A 23,756-nucleotide genomic window follows, 5' to 3' on the forward strand; every position below is an offset into this window, starting at 1 on the left:
AGGTCGGAGACAATACTGGTCACTATGATAGTCTCAGCACCTCACTCATAGGAGGTGCTCTATAAATATTTGTTCAGGAAAGGGATGGATGCATGCTTGCATTGTTCAGTTGTGCTCTGGGGGGTGGCAGGGCTAGTAGATACCTTCCTAATCCCACACTCCAAGTGATATTAGCCTGTCCAAAGGACAACTGCATTTTATTAGCAGGATGGATTCTGAAATGTTTGACCAGGTTGATAGAGTTTTCAGTGACCGATTCCAAGAATTCTGACTCTGTTCGGAGAAAAGACTGATATTTGTTGAATATCCATCATAGGCTAATTATTTGACCTGTGTTTTCACTGAATCCTTAGAACAGCCGATTTTATAAGTGAAGAATCTCAGAAAGGTTAAGTAATCTGCCTAAGAGCACACAGCTAGTGACTGGTACCTCCAACACACCAGGCCCCGTTCTCAGTGCTGGGTTTACCATAGCAAACAAGACAGCATGTTCTCTGCCTTCCCAGAGAGGCAGTCTCTTCCCTCTGCCAACGGTCTAGAGGGGGAGACTGTCATGAAACAATTAAGAATCCAATTAATGACATGGCTACACTGGTGCTAAGCGCTACAAAGGAGAAGCACACAGCTTCCAGGAGACCAAACAACAGCCGAAACTAACCTCATCTCAGAGGAGGGTCACAGAGGCTTCCTGGACAAAGTGACATTTGAGTAACACTTCTAAGGATCAATGAGAGTTAACTAGATAAAAAGAGCAGAAGGGGGTATTCAGGTCAAAAGGATCACGTGCAAAGGCAGGCCCAGAAGCAGAAAGGAATAGACATCTTCTGAGGAATCCAAAGGCAGCCCGTGTGACTGGACGGCAGACGGTAAGGAGGGAAGTGGCCCACAATGAGGCTGTAAGAGGCAAAAGGGACCATGGAGGTGGTGTTAAGGATTTGGGGATTTAGCCTAAGAATCATAGAAAGACACTGAAAATTTTTAAACAAAGAGAAAGAGACCTGATAAGATCTGCATTATTAAGAAGTCTCTTGAGCCACTAAATGGAGAACAGATTAAAAGTGATTAACAGTGGAATATTACTCAGCCATAAAAATAAACGAAATTGAGTTATTTGTAGTGAGGTGGATGGACCTAGAGACTGTCATACAGAGTGAAGTAAGTTCAGAAAGAGAAAAACAAATACTGGATGCTAACATACATATATGGAATCTAAAAAAATATGGTTCTGATGAACCTAAGGGCAGGACAGGAATAAAGACACAGACGTAGAGAATGGACTTGAGGACACGGGGAGGGGGAAGGGTAAGCTGGGGCGAAGTGACAGAGTGGCATGGACATATACACACTACCAAACGTAAAATAGCTAGCTAGTGGGAAGCAGTCGCATAGCACAGGGAGATCAGCTCGGTGCTTTGTGACCACCTAGAGGGGTGGGATAGGGAGGGTGGGAGGGAGACGCAAGAGGAAGGGGATATGGGGATGTATGTATATGTATAGCTGATTCACTTTGTTATACAGCAGAAACTAACACACCATTGTAAAGCAATTATACTCCAATAAAGATGTTAAAAAAAAAAAGTGATTAACAGAGCAAACTGGGAAACCATGACAGTTCTCCTGAGGAGAGGAGACGATGGTGGCTTGGCTTAGTAGGGAGGATAAAGGAGGGTGGATGGGAGAGAAAGTTATTTAGGGGATAAAATCTACAGGGCTGGGTGTTCGATTGGCTGCAGGAAATCGGGGAGAAGGAGGTGTCAAGGATGGCTCTCAGATTCTAGATTGAGGAACTGAATGCAGGGGACCACTGTCCATTGAGATAGGGCCTGGGAGAGGGAGGACGACATCCTGCCTACCTGGCATCTATTTCTTCTCTATTCCAGCAGGAAATCCCTTTCCACTCAAACACTGAGAGCACTCCATCCTTGGCCTGGTGATTGGCAGCAGTTTTCGAGGTGAAATGTTATTCTCATTCAGGAAGGTATCTGAACTAGTCAACGGAAGGTCAAACAGCATCACATGAGAAGGCCAGTGCCCATCAGGGTTACAGACCAAGAGGTTTTTCTTTAAAAATGATGTTAATTATGTTGCGGAAGACTCCCCATCACCGCCAACAAGCAGCCTAAACCTGTTCGGCCTCTTCATGGTTTCACCGCTAGGTTTCCCAGCCTTAGCCAGCATGGCTCGGTTAATGAAGTTCTCAGAACAAGACACCGGTGACACGCCCAAGTGCTGGTCTACACCTCACACAGTCTGTTCACTGATTCTTTTAAAGACATTTGAAACATTCAAGGGCATAGAGGCCTTTTAGACTATCTGCCCTCTGTAACTGATCTGGTTAACTGCCAGCCCATCTGAAGGCCCACAGAGGAGAAAGCAGAAGAAGTTTCAAAAACCGGACTGCGCAAAGCTCAATGTTTAACAGCCCAGTGACTCCACGAGACAACTTATCAAGAGGGAACAAGTTGAACAATCTTTGCCTGAACAGAATGATAGCCGGATGGCCCTTCATAGAGGTACTTTTCCCAGAAAGCAAGATCACTTGCTTTTAGTGCTATTTTATTCCACATTTCTTGTCGAGTCAAGGACAGAATCTGACCTGACCCTAAGCATACATTATACAGAACATCAAATCCCTACACACATTGTGTGTCTAAGTAAAGGAGATTCATTTAGTCAACAGATATTCGACATGAAAATGTAAAATTAAATGTTCAAAAGAGTCGCTCATCGTGTCTGAGCGACAGGGCCATCGTCCTGCAGACCCTTCATGTGTTACGACATCGCCCATTGCTCCCCACACACTACTCCACGCCAGGCTCCGTGCCCCAACTCTGCCTGCCTTGGGGCCCCAGCTTGGCTGCCTTTTGGACTGCCTTCTCTGGCTTTCTGGATTTGGTTTCCCACTTGGCTGTCAATTCTGAATGCTTTTATTACCTCAGTGTTCCTCCATGAGTTCAAAAGCAAGGCTTCCCCACAATCCGCAGCGTCTTACAGCTCTTCCAGGTGCACCACACCCAAGAACGAAATCTCAGTCGCCCCACCAGTAGCCCTTGAACCCAGCACTACTTTAACTAGTAGCAGGCGGAGCTATACACATGCATGTACGTGAAACTGCTCCCACACACATACCCCACCCAATCACCTTTCTTACCAGTCACACATGTGGGGGGCTACTGACGTCACTCAGATTGATGTTTCCCGGGACGGCAGAGCCTGTGGCACTATGATCTCAGCAACCCAGATGAGCTAGACCCACAGTGACCGCACATCCTGGGAGAAGGCTTAGGATGTGAAGAGTCAACGGCTCAGGGCAGGATGGCTGAAGATCTCGCTACTGCTGATGGCGGGGCCAGAAGAGAGAGGAGAGCCTTCTCTGAAGGAGTTCCTGGGCCAGTGGCAATGCTGTGACAGGGTGTGGCAGACAAACTCTAAGGTAACCCCCAATGATTCCGCCTCCCGGCGTTCATGTCTTTGCCTACTCTGCTGGCTCTGAGTGTGGGTAGTATGTGTGACTTGCTTCTGACCTACAGAATATGGCAAAGGTGACTGTATGTCACTCCCACAATTATCTTGTTACGTAAGACACCACCTCACCAGACTGCAGGAGGCTTCTCCTTGATAAAGGAAGCAGCTGTGTTGAAGAAGCCACATGGCAAGGAACTTCAGGTGGCCTCTGGCCTGCAGCCAGCAAAAAGCTCAGGCTCTCAGCTGTACAGCCACGAGGAAATGAATTCTGCCCACATCCTGATGCTTGGAACAGATTCTTCCCCACTCAAGCCACCAGAAGAACTCTCAGCCTTGACCTTGATTTCATCCTTGTGAGACCCTGATCAGAGGCTCCAACTAAGCTGTGCCCAGACTCCTGATCCACAGAAACTGGGAGATAATAAACGGGTATCGGTTTAAGCTGTTCAGTTTGTGGTTGTTTGTTACACAGTAATACAAAACCCGTACACAGGAGTTATGGGAAACAAGGATTCCAGAATCAGTCAGGCCAGGCGGACCTCAGGCTGTGTGGGAGGGAGGAACGGGTAGGCAGTAGCTGGAAACATCCCAAACATCAAAGCCAATCAAACACCTCAGTCTGCAATCCTAAGTCCTCCCTGTCTTGACCCCTGCTTCCAAGCTTTTGTTCAGATATGCACACATCTGTACCCTCCCTCCTGTCCATTCAACCCAGAAAGCCTAAGCACCTCTTCTGTGCCAGGCCCTGTCTTAGATCCAGCGGGGAGGAGACAGGAGAAAGTCAAGGTCACTGGCCTCTAGGGGTTCTCGGCAAGAATTTGAATCCCAAAGGGAACCGATCGGCTCAGGATGCTTGTTTGAAATATGATTTCCCGGGCTCCACCCACAGAGATTCAGTTAGTAGATCTTAGGCAGGGCCTAGGCATTCATATATTTTTTTTAAATGTCTCAAGTAATTCTTATGCAGGTAGTCCAAGGACCATACTCTCAAGATTAAACACCAACCAGCAGGGCCAGTGTTAGGCTTTCAACAGAGCAATGACAAGATATGGCTTGCATTTTAAGAGGATCACCCTGGGCTGCTGCATGGAGAATAAACTGATTAGGAGCAGAGATAGAAGCAGGGGGCCAGCAGGGGCTGTGGTCCAAGAGAGATGATAGTGGCTTGACCAGGGTAGGAACAATGGGATGAGAGAAAAATAGATGGATACAGGTTATATTATGGAGGTGGAGCCAACAGAACTTAGTGATGATTTGAACGTGAGGAGACAGACAGGGAAGTGTTGAGGATGCCACCATTATTCAGATCATCACGTTTGTGATTATTCAAGTGACATGCCCATTGTAACTGTGGTCACTCCACAGGATAACACTCGTGAAAGGGAAGAAACAGGTCAATACAAACTCAATCTCTTTCCCATCAAAATAATTTGAGTAACCAATTGGAACACACTGATTTCCTTAATTCAATAGGTGAGTCCATCATCATGAATGAATCAATGGTTTAAATATCATTCCCCAGACAAAATAGCAGAAGTACCTGCTCATTAATAAAACATAACTCTTTCAGAGAAGTCAACTTTGGGCTTCCCTGGTGGCGCAGTGGTTAAGAATCTGCCTGCCAAGGCAGGGGACATGGGTTCGAGCCCTGGTCCGGGAAGATCCCACATGCCGCGGAGCAACTAAGCCCGTGCGCCACAACTACTGAAGACCTTGTGCCTAGAGCCCGTGCTCCCCAACAAGAGAAGCCACCACGATGAGAAGCCCACGCACCGCAATGAAGAGTAGCCCCCGCTCACCGCAACTAGAGAAAGCCTGCGCACAGCAACAAAGACCCAATACAGCCAAAAATAAATAAATTAATTAAATAAATTAAAAAAAAAAAAGAGAAGTCAACTTTATTCAAATTGTTTCAAACTGTTCACAAAATGTTTCAAGGAGAAATCATAAAATTCTAAGAACTGAAAAACTAGATAAGGACCCTTCTTCTCTCTAGACCAGGAAGCAACAAGTACAGAAGAGAGTTATGTAAATATACGATTGCCATAGAAACCTTTTCTGAGTGGGGCAGATTGATTTGGAGAAAGAGAATTAATTCTTGTTGGGTGCTGGTTTAATTTTTTACTTTGTGTGTGTGTTTAAATTTTTTTTTAATTTCACTTTATCTTAACAGTGACCCCATGGAGTAGAGATCATTATCATCTCCATTCTACACTCAGGATTTGATAACAGTGGCAGAATGTCAAACAACTATTTAATAAGTGAAAACTTCCACCTCACCTCTTCCATCCAAATAAACTCCAATGAATTAAAGAGTTAAGTTTTAAAAGAAAGTTATCAAACAGTCCATCAAAACATAGGTAAATATTTACCAGCTCATGGTATGGGGAAAGATTTTCTAAACATGAAGGAAAAAGAAACGTAAAACAAAAACACTGATAAATCTGACCCCAGATATGTATTTAAAAATCTCTGTATAAAAATATCACAAGCAAAATTTAAGACACAAATGACAGAGTGGAAAATTATCTGTAGCTACTATAACACAGAGCTAATACCTTTCCACAGTGCGGTGGCTGCTTTGGTGTCAGACTATTTCAGTTTGAATCCTGGCTCTGCCTTTTACTAGCTGTGTGACCTGTAGCAAGTTATTGAACTTCTCTGTTCCTATTTTCCTCATGTGTATGATGGGGATGATAAGAGTACTTACCTATTTATGAGCCCTAAAAACGCTCATGCCCTTTGACCTACTAATGTGACTTCTAGGAATCTAGTCCAAGGAACTTATTAGATAAACAAATAAAAATGTGAAAAAAGCCTGTAGCCCCCCAACAACAGAAGATTAGATTATGGTACTTCCGTATACAAGAATAGTACATTGCTGCTAAAAATCACATTTTCAAAGAGTATCTCATGATACGTGGAGATGCTCATAATACAGTTAGGCTGTGTGTAGGTGTCTATGTGTCCAAAACGTTCCAGAAGAAAATGTACCATCATATTAACTATGGTTATCTCTGAGTGATAAGATCATGAGTAGTTTTTCTTCCTTCCTCATACTGTAACACATTTTATACGATGAGCATGTATTGTTTTTTTAACAATGAAATAATTAAAATACATTTTGGGTTGGTTCTAGGATATTTAGAATTTTGAGAGAAATTCTAGGAACCCAGAAAAGGTGAGAATCCATTCAAGTTTCCCTCTTTCTAGTGCCATGATCATCAGAGGTTATGGAGGGAGCCTTGGCATTGACTCCTTGGTGATCACAACTTCTCTGGAGCCAGGAAGGCAAAGTGGAGAGACCATCCCAATAGGGGCTTGTACAGCAAACTTCTTCTCTTATTCCCAGCTTCTCCTCCCTTCTGCGTGCTCACTCCCTTTCCACCATGTTGTAGGGTAGGAGCAGCCCTTTCCCCATCTACCTGGTAGAACTCTGACCTTGGAGGCTGAGAAGCTCATTCTTGCTTTTGTGTTGAGATAATTAAATTTGCTCTTAGCTCTGCTGTTGGGCTGGTGCCTGGGTCTGGGATCTTAGCTATTAACGGTGTTAGCTCTGTGTGCTATAGATTCACGGTGCCTGTATCCTCAGTGCTGTCCCTTAGAGTACAAAGAACACTACGTTCCTATAGATTCTCTCAGCAAAGAGGGAGCCATTCGGCTACTTGGTAAGGACCCAAGCACAATATTAACTAAATTTTTTCACTCCCCCAAGGAGCCTTCTAGAAGAGGCAAAGCCTGGGACCAGGCTGGGACTAGGGGTGATGTCAGAGAGGCATCTAGTGCCTCCTTGAATTGTACGCCCTGGGTGCTTGCTTACTGCACCCTAGTCCCTGCCCTGAAGCATGAGGCTAACATTTATCCCTAACAAAAAAAGTCTTACAACTTCAAGTTAGAAAAAGCATCGATAGAAGAGAGTTTTTAATTTCTTCAAATCTTGGTCCATGAAACAGGTCAGGCTTTGAAAGCATTCATTCAACAATTCGACAGGCCCTTGGGATTTCCCTGGTGGTCCAGTGGTTAAGACTCCGTGCTTCCACTGCAGGCGGCTTGGGTTCGATCCCTGGTTGGGGAACTAAGATCCCACATGCTGCATGGTATGCCAAAAAATTAAAAACAAACAAACAAACAAACAAACAAAGCAATTCGACAGGCCCTGTATGATGTTCTAGGGACCCAGAGATTGACAGGATGGGGAGGGGTGGGCGTGCACAGGGTAATTAACATTGTGTTCACAGGGCCATATATTTTTGTTAAATTTGCAAAAGTAAGATGTTTTCATCACAGTTGGTTAAGTCTACTGCTCCTTTCCACTCTGACTTGCCCCTCAACCCCATTTCCCCTTGTGTCCAGTGGCGTTAGAATGGCCTCAAGCATTTTGGGGAATGGGCTAGGGGAAGCTGACTTGGGATAGATCAATTTTGAGTTTGGTAGGGTATATTTATGGGGTTTGCAGTTACTTCCATGATTAGTTAAATTATCCCTAAGCATCTTGCTGTAGGAACGACTTCTGGGACGTTTCTACCATCCACTAGGCTGACTCACCTGGGGTCATGACATAAAGGTCCAGAAGCCATATTGCTTGTGCACACATCCTATAGCAGCTGGTACCAAAAGTGGGCAGATAGTGGAAGACGAACAGGGCTTGAGTGTACCGAGTCAGAAGCTTAGTCTTTGGAAAAGTCTTTCAAATCTTATATAGAGATTTAAAATGAGAGAGAGAGAGAAAGAGGTTTTCCTAAATTTGACAATAGAAACAATTGGTAATTAGACGAATTACCCACAAAAAGTTGTGAAGCTGGGAGGAAAAAAAAAGGTTTTCTAAACGATCAACAATATAAAACAAATTTCAACCAAAAGTGATAGAGGAAAGAAAAATGATCTTCCAACTCTCTCCACAGAAAATACTATAAAATTGTCATATGCAGAAGTGATTAAAGAATATGTCAGGCAGCTGCTTAGTGAAAATATTGTGCTATTTTTCTGGATTTTATGATGTCTCTGGTATTTGTCAGCCTTCCAAATTTGTGATTTCTGTGATTTATTTTCCCTAAGTAAATATTGACTTTTGTACCTAATTTTGAATTTGTGATTGGGGTTGCTTTTCTTAAGGAGGGTCACACAAATTTGGTAAGCTTCAGGCCCCCCAAATCTGGACGTGCTTCTGGTAGGAGATGAAAGATCGTAGAGATTTGTAGATGTATTCATGATTTGTGTAGGTACTCTACAAAACATTTTTAATAATAAAAAATGAGTTATGTGCTAAATTCCTATCTTGTCTCAGTTACCCACACCTGGGGAAAGCCTTGCTCGATGAGCCAACCAAGCAGAGTTGGGCCACATAGGACCTCCGCCTGAAGACCAAGGAGGAAATCATTTCCACAGGGAGCAACAAATGGCCCATCATTCAGAGCATTGTTTTTCAATTACATACAGAAAGAATTTCACCACCACCTCCCACTTCCTCTTGCATATGGATTCAAAGCAAAAATATTTATTGAGCGTGCAAGACTCCAGGTCACCTTGGGATCAAGCCAGGCAAGAGCGTCCAGGAGAGACAGCATAACTTTGTGGTAGGAATACAAGAGAGGAGGTGAAATCTGGAGAGCTCTGCTAAATTTTGGAAAATCAGGCGGGCAAAGGCCTAAGGGGAGGAGGTTCTCCCCTCAGCAAGGGTTAAGGCTTCCAGCCAGGAGGCAGAGGGAAGAGGGCCCAGGAAAACCAAGGTCAGTCTTCACTCTTGATCAGGCCCCGCTCATAACAGCCCAGCGGATCTGTAGGGATTGAGGGAACGTGGCCAATTTGGCCGCAGAGTGAGGGGCAGGGAGCATGGCAGGCCTGCAAGAGTGGTGTGGTACCCAAGACAGTCCCTGGAAGGGGGTTGGAGCCTGGACTATCCCCGGCTACCTGTGCCCCGGCTCATCCCAGACTGGCCCTTTACAGGAAGCCTGCAGCACGACATCCCTCCAGACAGCACAGGCTTTGCAGGCAGACAGGCCTGAGCCTCAGCCTCACCCCTCCAGCCTTGTGACCCAGGACAAATGATTTCATCTCTCTATGCTTGAGTTTTTTCATCTCTACACAGGGGCTGATGATACCCACCTCAGAGGGTTCTTACAAGGAGATTTTTAACTAATACTAACTGTAACTATCGTTTACTCCATGGATACTTCGTGCCAGGCAGAGCACAAAGGGTTTCACTTGTTTGCTTATTGCATCTAATCAACCAGAACAACCCTCTTAGGAAGTTTTCCTCACTTCCCCATTTTACAGATAAGAAAACTCAGGCACAGAGAGGTTGAGTAATTTGCTCAAGAACACACAGCTACTAAGTAGCAGAGCCAGGGTTTGCGATGCAAGCAGTTCAACCCCAGAGTCTGTGTGCCAAATCACTCTCTCTCCTGCCTCTCACTATCAATACTTGCAACTGGCTTTTCAACAACAGAAAAAACATGGAAGGCTAAATTACAGCCACCAAAAAGAACGTAAATGCTATCAACCTTCCTGGTGGGGATGTAAAATGGTATCCCATCTATGGAGAGAAATGTGGCAATATTTAGCAAAAATATGTGTATATTTACCTTCTGACCGGACAGTACCAATCCTAGGAATCTATCCCACGGATACACTGGCAAAAATATGAAAATGCATATACACAAAGCTATTTGATGCAGAACGATTTGTAAAAGCAAAGACTGGTATCAGCCCAAATGTTCCTCGATAGGGGATTGGTTGAACAAACAGTGGTGCATCCATATATCGGAGTCACGCAGCTGGTAAACAAATGAGAAGATATTATAAAGTGATTTCCAGGATCTATTTTTAAGTGGGGGAAAAAAAGCAAGGTGTAGAAAAATGTGCATATCATGCTATCTTTTCTCCAAGAAAGGAGGGGTGCAAAGATATACGTATATGGAGAATTCCTTGGTGGTCCAGTGGTTAGGACTCAGCGCCACTGCTGAGGACCTGGGTTCAATCCCTGGTCGGGGAACTAAGATCCACAAGCCACCCGGCGTGGCCAAAAAAAAAAAAAAAAAAGATATACTTATATGAATATTCTCAGGTTAAAACATTAAAAAATGGAAGGATGAGCCCTAAGAAATTTTGAAATGGTTGCCTCTAAGGTGAGGAGGAAACAGGATGAAAGGGGCAGGGATAGAATCTAGATTTATTTGAATATACCTTGGCTTACAGATTTGACTTCGGAATCATGTAACCATATTACATAATCATAAAAGAACATTTATAACACTATAAAACAGAAATTCCTGAACTGAAAGCAAAATGAAATAGATGAATCTAATTGTGTGTGTAGCTGGTGGCAGAGAGAAACTATTCCCAATGACTTTTAAACACAGTCATTTGATAGTATATCCCTAGTGAGATTTGCTTTAAGTGTAAGAACTACAAAAAATGTGTAAATTATTTATAGTAATCATATTGTGGTGGTAGCATTAGTATTGTTATTCTGAGACAGTTTTGTTTGTATGATGAGATAAATTGAATAAGTAATTGTGTGATATTTTAATTCTATTATCCCTCGTGGCCTTGAAAACTGGGATTCTTAGTGTAGGAATAGAGATGTGGATGTAAGATAGAAGATGTTACATAAATGCCCTGTAGTCCTGAATTTGAATTGGAAGTATCAGTATGAACTCATGATATATTTTATTTTAAATAATACACTTCCTAGCTCTTCTGCTGAAAAGCTCTAGAAACAATGACGAACCCAGTAGCAATGAGCAACTTAAAATGCAGACTGTAGTCTTGAAATATCATTTATCACTAAAAGAAACAGGGCTTCTTTTTTTTAACATCTTTATTGGAGTATAATTGCTTTACAATGGCATGTTAGTTTCTGCTTTATAACAAAGTGAATCGGCTATACGTATACATATATCCCCATATCCCCTCCCTCTTGCATCTCCCTCCCTCCCACCCTCCCTCTCCCACCCTCTCCCACCCCTCTAGGTGGTCACAAAGCACCGAGCTGATCTCCCTGTGCGTGCTATGCGGCTGCTTCCCACTAGCTAGCTATTTTATGTTTGGTAGTGTATATATGTCCATTGGAGAAATGGCTGATTCTAGGTCTGCAGCAGGAAATGTACAAGATGAGCCTGAAGCACCCTGTCTTACCGGAGAACAAGGAAACGATCAAAGGCTCTCGGGGTCAGGGCAAAAGAACTCAGGAAGCCAACTTGAAGAGGCTTCCACTGGCCAAAGATGGGACAATTTGAATATCAAAAAAATAATGACCGTCATGGATTGGCAAATTTATGGTTACCAAAGGGGAAAGATAGGTGGGGGGAAGGATAAATTAGGAGTTTGGGATTAACATATACACATTACTATATATAAAATAGATAACCAACAAGGACCTACTGTAGGTCCTTGTATAGCACAGGGAACTCTACTCAATATTCTGCAATAACCTACATGGGAAAAGAATCTGAAAAAAAATGGATATATGTATATGTACAATTGAATCACTTTGTTGTACACCTGAAACCAACACAACATTGTAAATCAACTATACTCCAATATAAAATAAAAATTAGAAAAAATAATGACTGCCAATGGATTGAACACATCAAATATATTTAAACCCATGATTTCATTATAAAAAAATCTACTTCGTCACTTTAGTGCAATGAAAGAGAGCCAACTTATTCTTTTGGAAATTAATAATTAAAGGGAAAGAATCAGGTATTAATCCTGCATTTCTCTATGGACTAAACCAGTGGGCAACCAAATAGTAGATGAGGGAAATTTCTCTTGTATTGGAGCTATATGTAAGATAGATAACCAACAAGGACCTACTGTATAGCACAGGGAACTCTCCTCAATATCCTGTGATAACTTATATGAAAAGAATCTAAAAAAGAATATATGTTTATGTATAATTGAATCACTTTGCTGTACACATGAAACTAACACAACATTGTAAATTGACTATACGCCAGTAAATTTTTTTTAAAAAAAGAAGTATTGTAGCTAATAAATGAAGAAGTAATTAGAGTATCACCATTGCACAATCGGTAATGAAGTAATGGATCTAGGCATTGAACAATAATGATTGCTTAGCATCACCAAAAAAAAGGAGGCACCTAGACAGGATGTAGGGTGACCAACATCATCTATGACGTATCATTCTTGCTGGCCCCAAATTAAATTTGCATCAGATCAAGCCTCAAGATACAACAACCAATTCATAAGAAACACTAAGGACAGAGGAACATCTTAAGGTAAGCCATGGAGATTCAATCAGCCAAATCCAGATTGTGAGACTCTATAGGAAAACACCTTGGCTTCTTCAGCAAATAAATTATGAGGGGGAAAAAAAAGATGGAGAGGGTTCCTACAATTTTAGAGTTCTGAAAGACATATTAACCTTAACCAATTGTAATATATGGGCTTTATTTGTATCCTGATTCAAACAAACTGTAGTGTGTGTGTGTGTGTGTGTGTGTGTGTGCATGCACGCGCACATGCACACACGTGTATAATTGGAAATTTGAACACTGATTACTGCACTATTTATATTTGATAATGGTATTTTGGTTTTGTTATAAAAATATTTCATGTCTTTTAGAGATACATACTGAAATATTTATGGATTACCTGATTTATGAAGTCTGGGATTTGCTTTAAAATAATACAGGAGATATGAAGTAGATGGGGCCAGAGATGCAACAAAACTGGCCCTGAGTTGATAATTATTGAAGTTGGGTAATGGGTATATGGTGGTTTATCAAACTATTCTCTCTATTTTGTATATTTTTAATTTTCCGTATTTTTAAGCTCAAGGTCAAGCTGTTGGAAGTTTAGCGGTAGAGAGAGGAGGGAAGGTGGAGGTCCTCTCAGGACTGAACCCTCCTGTAAGCAAGGGAGCTGCCATCATTGGAAAAATCTGCCTCCTGGGACCTCCTTCTATTTGGTGCTCAGGGGCACGTGACCCCTGCCTGGCTAGACCTTCAATGCCCTTCCGCCACTCTGACTCCCATCTCCAGTGATCTAAAGCTTCTCAGCAGAAGCCCTTACTCCTGAAACAAGGAAGATAAACTTTCTAAAAGAGCCTCTCCGCTCAGAAGACTAATTTGAAACACAGCTTAGTGGTGCTGGGAGTTTTTAATTATTGTGGCTGTCAGTTGATGTAAATATTTTAATGAATGGTTTTATTATGCTTCTGTCTTGAGGCCTTAGGCACAAAGCCCACTTCTAAAAATCAGATGTTCTTGCAACCATATTTCTTTAGCATTTTAATAGCTTGCAGAGAACATCCCAATCATGGTCATTTGTTATAGTTCATACTGAGAGATGACAGCAGGGGCAGTTTTGTGGAAAGAACCTTGAACCAGATCTCAGAAGTCCTCAGTTTAAAGTCCTGGATATCAATTTTGTGACTTACTGGCTGATGAGCTGGGGCAAGCATCTTAACCAACGTGAGCCTCTTTCCTCATCTGTAACATGGAGACGAGGAGCCCGACTGAAACTGGTGTTTGGAGAATCTAACTGAATAATATGTGAACATATTTTCTAAACAGTAAAATGCAAGATACATAAAAGACAGATGCTCATTTATACAAGTGAAAAAAATGCACAGTAATGTGAAAACCCACATTACTAGCTATTGAATTCATCAAGACATACTGAACTTTCCTCATCTTCTTAGGCAGAACTCTCTACGCTTAATTCTTAGAGCCTGCTTGTCAGCTGGGTCTGTGAGCAACACACACACCCACATACCACACACCACATAACCACATAGACACAGGTGATGCCGAAGTTTGGCCTCTGTACACGAGTACCTAATTGAATCTCAGAGACAGAGTTTTGGGTGAAGTAGAAAAGAATAGCTTGATTGCTTTGCCAGGCAAAGGGGACCACAGCAGGCTAATGCCCTCAAAACTGCGTGTCCCAACCCAGGGGGCGTTGTGAGGAGTTTTACAGTCAACGGGCAGGTTATCAGGGCATGTGCAGGACCCGTATTCTTTTCAATCTAGAGATCTTCTGGTGTCAGGTGGTCTCCTGATCTGTGGTTCTCGAGGTTACTGAACTGTGACCTTCTCTCTGGAACATCTTCCATTTGTTGGGGGGTTTAGTTCTGTAAAGAGCTCAAAGATATTGTTACGTGTATCCCTTGAGGAGGAACCAGGACGCTGCCCCAAGGCTATACTATTGTTTCCGGACTGCTCCTCCCCTGTCTCTGCATCCCCTCCCTTCCCTGATTAGCAACTATTTGAACCTGCCCTTTGGAACTCAGGGGACACAGAAAGGCTTTTGTGCCCAGGAGCCCCACAGGGTCCTGCTCAGTTTCACAGGGGCTGCCATGAAGGACCCTCAGTACATACTTACTACACTAGAATGAACTGGAACGCTCTCTTGGCTCTTTCCCCATCCAAACTGCATTAAGCCTCCAGTTCCAGGGCCCTCTGAAGGCTGCTGCATCCCATCGTCCAGACAGATCCCACAAGCCAGCACACAGCCCCTTCCTTGCACCCATGGGCATCTGCAGTGGCACCTGACAGCGGGCTCTTTCATCTTGGATGGTGATTTGAAATTACCCAGATTTCCAATCCACTTCGTTTTACTGACTTGAAACTTCTCCTTTTATTAGAATTTGACTTTGGTATGAATCATAGATATGAGGTTCTTCTCTTCATTTTTAGAGATTGGTTATTACACCAGGAATGCTGCTACTTTAGAGGGTTCTTACTCTTGTTCCAGAAAGGAAAGGTGTCTAGGAAACAAGACCTGTACACGAGTCACAGCCATAGTCATGAGCAGATGGGATTATAAGTAAAATTGGACTGGGCCCAGCTTCGGCAAAAGACTGGCACAAGAAGTGCCAGAGTGTGGGACTTCCCTGGTGGCGCAGTGGTTAAGAATCCGCCTGCCAATGCAGGGGACACGGGTTTGAGCCCTGGTCTGGGAAGATCCCACATGCCGCGGAGCAACTAAGCCCGTGCGCCACAACTACTGAGCCTGCGCTCTATAGCCCTCAAGCCACAACTACTGAAGCCTACGCACCTAGAGCCCGTGCTCCACAACAAGAGAAGCCACCGCAATGAGAAGCCCACACACTGCAACAAAGAGTAGCCCCCGCTCACTGCAACTAGAGAAAGCCCACACGCAGCAATGAAGACCTAATGCAGCCAAAAATAAATAAATAAGTAAATTTATTTAAAAAAAAAGAGAAGTGCCAAAGTGTGGCAAAAGTCCTATAACTGGTAGAACCGGGCAAAGTTCGAGGAAGTTGGAAGCAACAGGTCCAACAGAGTCTAAGGTTTCTGTTTACCCTTTGAGAGAGGAGTGGGCAAAGACATCCGGATATCCTGGCTAGCTTTTTGTAAGTTGCTTAGACTAAGGATGTGTTTTGACTACTGCCTCTGAGCTTCACCCTAGTCACTTTCAAAGCTGATGTTGACCACCTCTGGCCTGGCTTAGAGCTCCAAGACACCTCAAAAATAAAATGACGCAGAAAGGCATGAAACAAAGGGCAAAGATATACCTACACATGCAAAGTAAACAGGATTGGCACTATTACTATCAAAGTGAGTTCAATGCAGCAGAATTAAGCAGAAGCGAGATTTTAAATAAATAAAATATATGATCCACCAAAAAGTAATAATAGTTATGACCCTAAACACACCAAACAATCCAGCATCAAAATTCATAAAGCAAAAATTCTAGAATGGGGGGAGATGAAGCCAGAGAGGTAGACTGGACCCACATGGTAGAGAGCTTTGAATACTTCTGAAGGAATCTGTATCCTATAGTGGACAGGAAACCAAACAACCTCTCTGCTCCTTGGCTACACCTTGTATGTTCCTGTTTGTGTCAAGCTGTGTCTGTAACCAACAGAAGGGAGCTGCGCTTTACCTCCAGTGTCAGCTACAGAGGACACCCAGCACGCACTACTCTAGAATGAATGGGAATGATCTCCACAACCCTTTTCTCCATCCAAACTATGCTCATTCTGGAAGACACAGACCAGAGCCCATCTCCTAGATGAAGTCTTCTTCCCACCCCAAGTCCTCCATGGCCTCTTCGTCTCACCTCTGAGATCCTGGCATGATGATCAGTAGAACTCTTTGGGAAATTAATCACACTCTGCCTTGTGACTTACCTTCTTTTGTATTATCTATGTGAACTAGTTCTTGAACCTTGCCTTGTCATTTCACAACTTTTCACAAGTTCATGTTCATCTCCCCAATTTGGCTATACACCTCAGAGGTCTGACCTGGTCTGCTATTTCTATGCACAGAGGAGTGTCACACAGAGTGCTTTTTGAGGGAGAGGACTCTGGGGCAGTGAGTGGATGGGCCTGAGAGTCAAGAGGCTTCCTCTGATAGGAACCTCCTGTAATCATCCAGGACAGTAGTAAGGAGATGGTATTTGCTTGTGCTATAAGAGGCATGGGAAGGGATTCAATGGGAGTGAATTTTCAGGAAAAATCAGCAGGGCTGAATGGGCTAAAAAGAATAAGAGTCAAGGATATCTCCCACTGAGCTGGTCACGATCTCCAAGGTTCCAAGCATGAGGCTGACACCCATGACCCAGATCAGCTAAGCCCTTCACACCACGAAGGCACATATATGAGACTTAGACTCTGAGCCATTTTCTTAGTTGGTTGAGGGCCAAATGATCCAGTGGCTCTGATGGAACTAGGTATGGCACAAAGACAAAGGAAGAGGAGCCCACCAGAGGCCACCCTCCGGCAAACCTTCTGCCTGCGGTCCTGACACTTCCAACTCCCCACCCAGATCATCCAAGCCCTTTGCAAACCAGAAGGTAAAGATCCCAGTTGGGCGGGGGGGTGCACAGGACACCCTTGGGCTTCCAATACCAAAGATAAGATATAAGCCGACCCTGGCTGGAGGCCACCAGCTCGAGATGCCAGACCAAAGGGGTTCCCCAGAAAGCACAATTTCCCCCACTCCCCACGTGTCCCTAGCAACAGGCATATGGGTCACCAACACAACTCCCACCCTGCAGTGCCTAAGAGAACAGGCCCTTGAGAGCTGGCCTGGGTGCCCCCAGGCAAAATAAATGGTTCCCCCCAGACCATTGGTTTGGACGTCTCTGGGAAAGGCAGCAATGAAAGGAAACCCACAGGGACCTGGGAGCCAGAGAAACCTGAGAGAGTAGCTTTGTGACCTTGTGCAAATCATTTCCCATCTCTGGGCTCGAGTATCCCTCTCTGTAAAATGGCAATAAAATGGTAATAATACTTACCCAACAGGTTGTTGCCAGGGTTAAACGGCGCCCAGCACAAGGAGGCACTCAAAAAAGTAAAAATAATTATTGCCGTCACTCTGCATCGTGGTAAAGCCAGTCAAGGGAAAGTCTAGAAAGAGAGGCAATCTGTGAGTCTCTGGAGGACTGAAACAGGATTGCTGGAAGTCTTCCCCTCCCCCAACACGCCGCGTACACATCTGCGCATGCTCACACAGGCCGCCCAAGGGCTGGCCTGAGGCCTGAGCAAAGCCCCGCCCCACTCTGCCTCTTGCACAGGTGAGGCTCCTAATTGCGGAAAACATCTCCCCCGGAGACCCAGCCGAGGTTAACTCCCCTTCCTGCCGGCGGGGCCTGGAGCTTGCATCTTATTTGCATACTGATTCACAGCAGTTGGAGAAGTGTGGGATTTTGAACCTTGTGGGTTTGCCAGGGTATCCCTTGCCAGGTAGAAAAAATTTCAACGTGCAGCCGAATTTCAATCTTCCAGCCAATTCGATCTGCTTTCTCCCTGGAGCTACAACCAGAGAAGTGGCTTGAACTCTGCTAGGAGCTTGCTAGCACCACAGGAAATTCTCTTGCAGAGAGATTCAAAGAGTCAGTGACCCAAGGGTTTTCCAGTGCTTTCCAGATTCTAAGGCACTTTCACGACTATTATCACACTTAGTCCTCTGAATAACCCTGTGAGGTAGGTATGAATAAACCCATTTTACAGAGCAGGAGACTGGGCTTAGACACGTAAAGTGCTTCATCTGAGCTTGCGCGCGCGTGCTCTCTCTCTCTCTCTCACACACACACACGCACACGCACACACACACAGCCCTAGTGGTTTCCAAGCTCAAATTCAAACACAAGTCTGGACTCCACACTCCTACCCCGCTCCACTACCTCTTTTCACTTCCTTCTTTCTTCTTTACTACCCAGCCAACAGTCTCCATCATCCCCTAATTTAGTCTCCTTTTCTATGGCTCCTGGTCACCTAAGGAGTTTTATGGCCAGACTGCAGCCAAGCCCTCAGGCCAGAAAGATGAAGATTCCTGCAAGTAGTGACCTGGCAGCTTCTGTTTTTAACAGTTTAATTTCAAAGGAAATGGACCTCACTTAACTAAATTTCCTTTTCTATTTTTTTCTAGCTATTAAAGAACTTGCATATCTAATAAATATTTAATAGGAATTCCCCTCCAGCTGAATTCAGGCCCCTCAGCATCTCATTACCATGTCTTAGAATAGTATCCTCATTGTCACTTGCTTAATTATGCTAAGAAAGAGTTGAATTGTGTAGCTGTTGGGATCAGAAAGCGATTAAATTCACTTGGCAAGACATTGGATATCTCATTATGATCCTCATTTAGCACTTCTAATGGAGTTATTTTTTTTCCCCAATACTGACTTGGGAAAGGCTTGCTTGGTGGAGCTAAGTATTTCCTTAAGCCTTGCACAACTTCGCACTGTGCCAGAAAAGATCAGAAGTTACTTCACACATCATTTGCACTCCCAAGAACACCAGCCGCCCAACGAGCAACAACATAGGACCCTGGAGAAATGGGTGGGGCAGGTGGGCTTTTCAGATCAGGCAGTGCCCTCTGATGTTTGAATTCCTTCTTCAGCATCATCCTCGAGGGCTAGGCCAGGCCCTGCTTGGATTCCTCCAATGTCAGGAAACTGACTTCTCCCTAAGGTAGCCTGTTGGCTCTTTGGACCCCTCAGTAAGTTCTCCGTTGCTTTCAGTTACTGGTCCTCTCCCTGCCCTCTAGATCTTCCCTGCTTTTGTGGATAACAGAGAACTCTTAACCTCTCTCTTAGAAGATCCTTTGGCGATTTGGAGATTCTGAAACTCAGCAGGACCCTGTGGGGTCCTCCTGGATACAAAAGCATTTACGTGTCCCCCGTTTCTGGCTTGTAGGAAAAAGGCTTCAGCCTCCTAGACCTTCCCTGAGTTCCAAAGGGCAGATTCCAACAGCGCTAATCAGGGAAGGGAGGGGATGCAGAAACAAAGGGGGAGCAGTCAAGAAGCAATAGTGCAGCCTTGGGGCAGGGTCCTGGTTCCTCCTCAAGGGGTAGATCAATACATAACAATACCTTTGAGTTCTTCTGCAGGAACTAAGACCCCCAGCCAGGCGGAGGATGGTAGCTTCCAGCTGAGCACAAGATTCCTGGAGCCCCGGCCTGTTACCTCACCACCAGCAGTCAAGTTTGCCAGGCCCACTGCTCTAAGCCCAGCACCTACTCTCGTGGGTAGGCACTAGAGAAGAAAAGAAGGGAGGGAGGGAAGGAGGAAGGGAGGAGAGCATAATTTGGTTGAGGAAGAGACTGGAAATCATGTCAGATGAAGAATGAAGGAGACAAGGATGCAGAACCAGGAGGAGAATACTCAGAGAGGCCATGGGAGAAATTGTTGTTGAACACAGAGACACTGATGCTAGTGACAGAAGCAGCGTGTGAGTAACGACAGGAGCAGCAGCTAGGATTTATTGAACGTGGACTCTGCACCCACCCTGTGCTAGGAGCGGCCCACGGATTACTTCGTCCTCACGACCCCATTCTACAGAGGAAGCAACGGAGGCACAGAGAGGTCAAGTAACTTCTCCAACATCACACATTAAGTAGCAGAGGGAGGCTGTAAACCCAAAGAATAAATACACTGTTATCCGGGCCTCTGAGAATGGAAACAAGATTTGGATTCAATCCCCCGAGAGTCCTCTGACCAGTCGAGACAGAGCACAGCATTTCCCTCCTGAATGCTCTCTGTCCTCATTCCCATCTGAGCGCCTCTTTCTTGTCTTAGGGCTATGACCCCTCCACGTGCTGCTTCTTCTGAATGTGCTGACCACTGAACCCAGAGATGCTGCTGGTCTATTGCTCACCCCAGCGGCCCCTCACTGAGCTACCGCCCTGCCCTGCCCCTCCCCCGGACCGCCTCTCAGCTCCTTCTGAAACAGGAGGGAAGGGGGCAGGGCACAACCTTTAAAAGAAGGACATAGCCATAGGGCATGACAAAAACTGGTTAGAACCCACTAGGTCCAAGATGGGTGGAAGATTTGACTTCCAGGGGACCTTGAGCCTCATTATAGGCTCATTGTAATACATTAGCTGCTAAATGACACACCCACCAGCGCCATGACAATTCTGAGGCCAACCATAAAAGGTCAAAAAGTGGGTGGTGGCCCAATTCCTGGAAATCCCCACCCCTTCCCTGAAATATTTGGAATACTCCTCCCACTCATTAGCCTATGAAATTACCTGCTCCTATAAAAACTGACAACCCCATACCCTGGGACCGCTCTCGCCTTATGAGACGGCCCACACTCTGTCTGTGGGATGCATTTCTCTCTAAAAAAATCCACTTCTTACCTATCACTTTGTCTCTCACTGAATTCTTTCTGCCATGAGACATCAAGAACGTGAGCTTCATTAAGTCCTGAGACCAGGTGTGTGATCTCAATTAAAAGACTGTGGGTTCAAGTCCCAGTCTGAGATACACGGTTTCACTTCCAGGCTCTTGCACCCTGGCACATGTGCCTGCAGGACCAGGGTTTGGCCAAAGAGAACTGGCTCTTGGAAGAGTGACGTAAAAGGAGGTTCCCAACTCCCCCCAGCATCCCTGGGCCTTATGCTTTGGAAAAACTTGCTTCTTCTCCACACAAATGAAATAGACACAAGAGTGGCAAGTACACCTTCTCAAGCCTGAGCGAACCGGATTCTGTTCCCGTCTCTTCTGTGGGAGACCCCATCTGAGAGAAGGCGCACATCCCAGGGAGGGGGGATGGGTGGCCAAGAGGCCAAGTTAAAAAGCGTGTAACCCTCTGATTTCCAAAGGTAGGCTACTTTTTGGATAAGGAGGATCACCTTGACAACTGAAATAGGCAGCCCCAGTTCTGCCACCAAGTTGGAGCAAGCTGACCTCTATGGGCCCTTCCAGCTTTAAGATAAGATGGTTTCAAGCCCAGTTATTAAGTGCCTCGTCTTCCAGGAACATCCTTGAGTCCCTGTGGAGAAGGGGTGAGCGGGGCTCTAGGGAAGAGTGATGGAACAGGTAGAGGCAGCCCTCGGGATGCAACACTTCAGCCTCCCTGAGACCTCCTTTTTGCCCTCTTGCTGGCTGTTTGCAAGCACAGTCCCAAGTCCTGGGAAGCACTGACACCATGCCGCAGGCCAGAGGGAGGGAGGCCTCACCTCAACCACAGGCGGCCTTCTGGCAACTTCCAGGATGGCTGACCCAGTCCTTGGCCAGCCACCTGGGCTCCGAGACCAGAGCTCCTTCTAGTCGTCCTCTGCCCAGACCAGGGAGGAGACAGAACTTTCCAGAAACATACGGAACCATTGTTAGTATTCGCCACTCGGGGTTATTGCCTGTCCTCAAACAGAATATGGAAGGCAGCGTGGTGATGTTTGAAAAGAAAGGGTGTGACTCAAAGGAACACAGAGGGGGACTTCCCTGGTGGTCCAGTGGTTTAGACTCTGCACTTCCAATGCAGGGGGCACAGGTTTTTTTTTTTAATTAATTTATTTTATTTTATTTATTTTGGGCTGCGTTGGGTCTTCATTGCTGTGCGCAGGCTTTCTCTAGTTGCGGCGAGCGGGGGCTACTCTTGGTTGCGGTGCGTAGGCTTCTCATTGCGGTGGCTTCTCTTATTGTGGAGCACGGGTTCTAGGTGCGTGGGCTTCAGTAGTTGTGGCACGTGGGCTCAGTAGTTGTGGCTTGTGGGCTCCAGAGTGCAGGCTCAGGAGTTGTGGCGCACGGGTTTTGTTGCTCCGCGGCATGTGGGATCTTCCCAGACCAGGGTTCGAGCCCGTGTCCCCTGCATTGGCAGGCGGATTCTTAACCATTGCACCACCAGGGAATCCCAGGGGCATGGGTTTGATCCTGGTTGGGGAGCTAAGATCCCACATGCCACGCCATGTGCACGGCCAAAAAAATATATATTTTTTAAAATATATGTATACAAAAGGAATGCAGAGAGTGTCACTGGGATTGACCTGCCAGCTGACAGACCAAAGGCCAAACAAGCTGGCACTCACTTGGGTGAATATACGGGGTCTGGTCCACATCTCTAAGCTTATATGCTGATATTATCATGACCTCAGGGTTGATTGGATGGGGCGAGCTCACCCACACCCCGAAAGCTGTCAAGATCCTAGGGAAGGAAATTAAAAGACTCCTGCTGGATGACACTAAGAACTAAAAGTGCCAAGGAGCCTAGACCGTCTCATCCACGGGTCCCGGGGAAGCCAACTTGTCATGAGAAAGTCACTTGAGGAACATGAAGGCACAGCCGTGGGTCCTTGGTATGTGCGCCATCTCTCAGGGGCTGGATGCCTCCCTGCTAAGTGGGGAAATTGAACCGGCAGTCCTGGAGGTCCCATTCAGCCCTTCAGATGCAAAGGCTAACCATAAGTCGTTCTCAGGTTTACAAACCACATCACAAGAGAGCCCTCTCTCTTCCTCTAAACTTGGACCTTCTTACCAATGCAGCCATCGCCACTTGGCGGCCAAGGCTTTGCAGCCAGGCTCCACTCAACAGTCTCTGCTTTCTGTCCCCAGCTCTTCCTCCTAGGCCTCCCCATCCTCCGTGTAGTAACACCAACATACAAACAGCCCTCAGTACTAAAGTCACTCTGAGAACTGCCTTAGACTCTGCTGCTGCTTTCAAGAAAATGGAACATGTTATGAGATGTTCCTACCTGAAGAGTCTTGTTATCCAATGGCCCAGACCTCTTCAAACAGCCACAAGTGATAAGCACAGAGTTCTAATAGATCCTAACGCTGAACACAGTGACTTCGTTTACAAGACCCTTTCCCACAGGCTCACCCATCCCAACCTTGCGCTAATAGAGGACGGCAGGGTGGCAGCCTGGAGCTGGGAGAGCACAGCACAGGGAGTCAGAGGCCTGCATTCCAGAGCTCAGGCTGGCCTTGATGAGGTGGATGACCTTGGACCGGTCCTTTCACCTCTCCGAACCTCAGTGTCTTTATCTGCAACATGCTGAGAACAGACTTGGTATGAAAAACGCAAGAGAACAAGGAAGGAATTTAACTGATAGACAATGAATAA

At 45.3% G+C, this 23,756-nt stretch overlaps 1 protein-coding gene across 2 annotated transcripts in view; it reads right to left on the reverse strand.

The window, feature by feature from the left end:
- Nucleotides 1-22,377, reverse strand: part of LOC309652229 (uncharacterized protein) — a 179,356-nt gene extending 156,979 nt beyond the window's left edge. For both annotated transcript variants that reach the window (XR_014258612.1, XM_082445806.1), the window contains exon 1: nucleotides 17,704-22,377. The gene's annotated coding sequence lies outside the window, so the exon portion shown is untranslated. The remainder of the gene's footprint in view (nucleotides 1-17,703) is intronic.
- Nucleotides 22,378-23,756: the final 1,379 nt, after the last annotated feature.

The sequence above is a fragment of the Balaenoptera physalus genome (assembly GCF_965194825.1).
Source record: "Balaenoptera physalus genome assembly, chromosome: X".
In the NCBI taxonomy this organism is placed as follows: domain Eukaryota; kingdom Metazoa; phylum Chordata; class Mammalia; order Artiodactyla; family Balaenopteridae; genus Balaenoptera; species Balaenoptera physalus.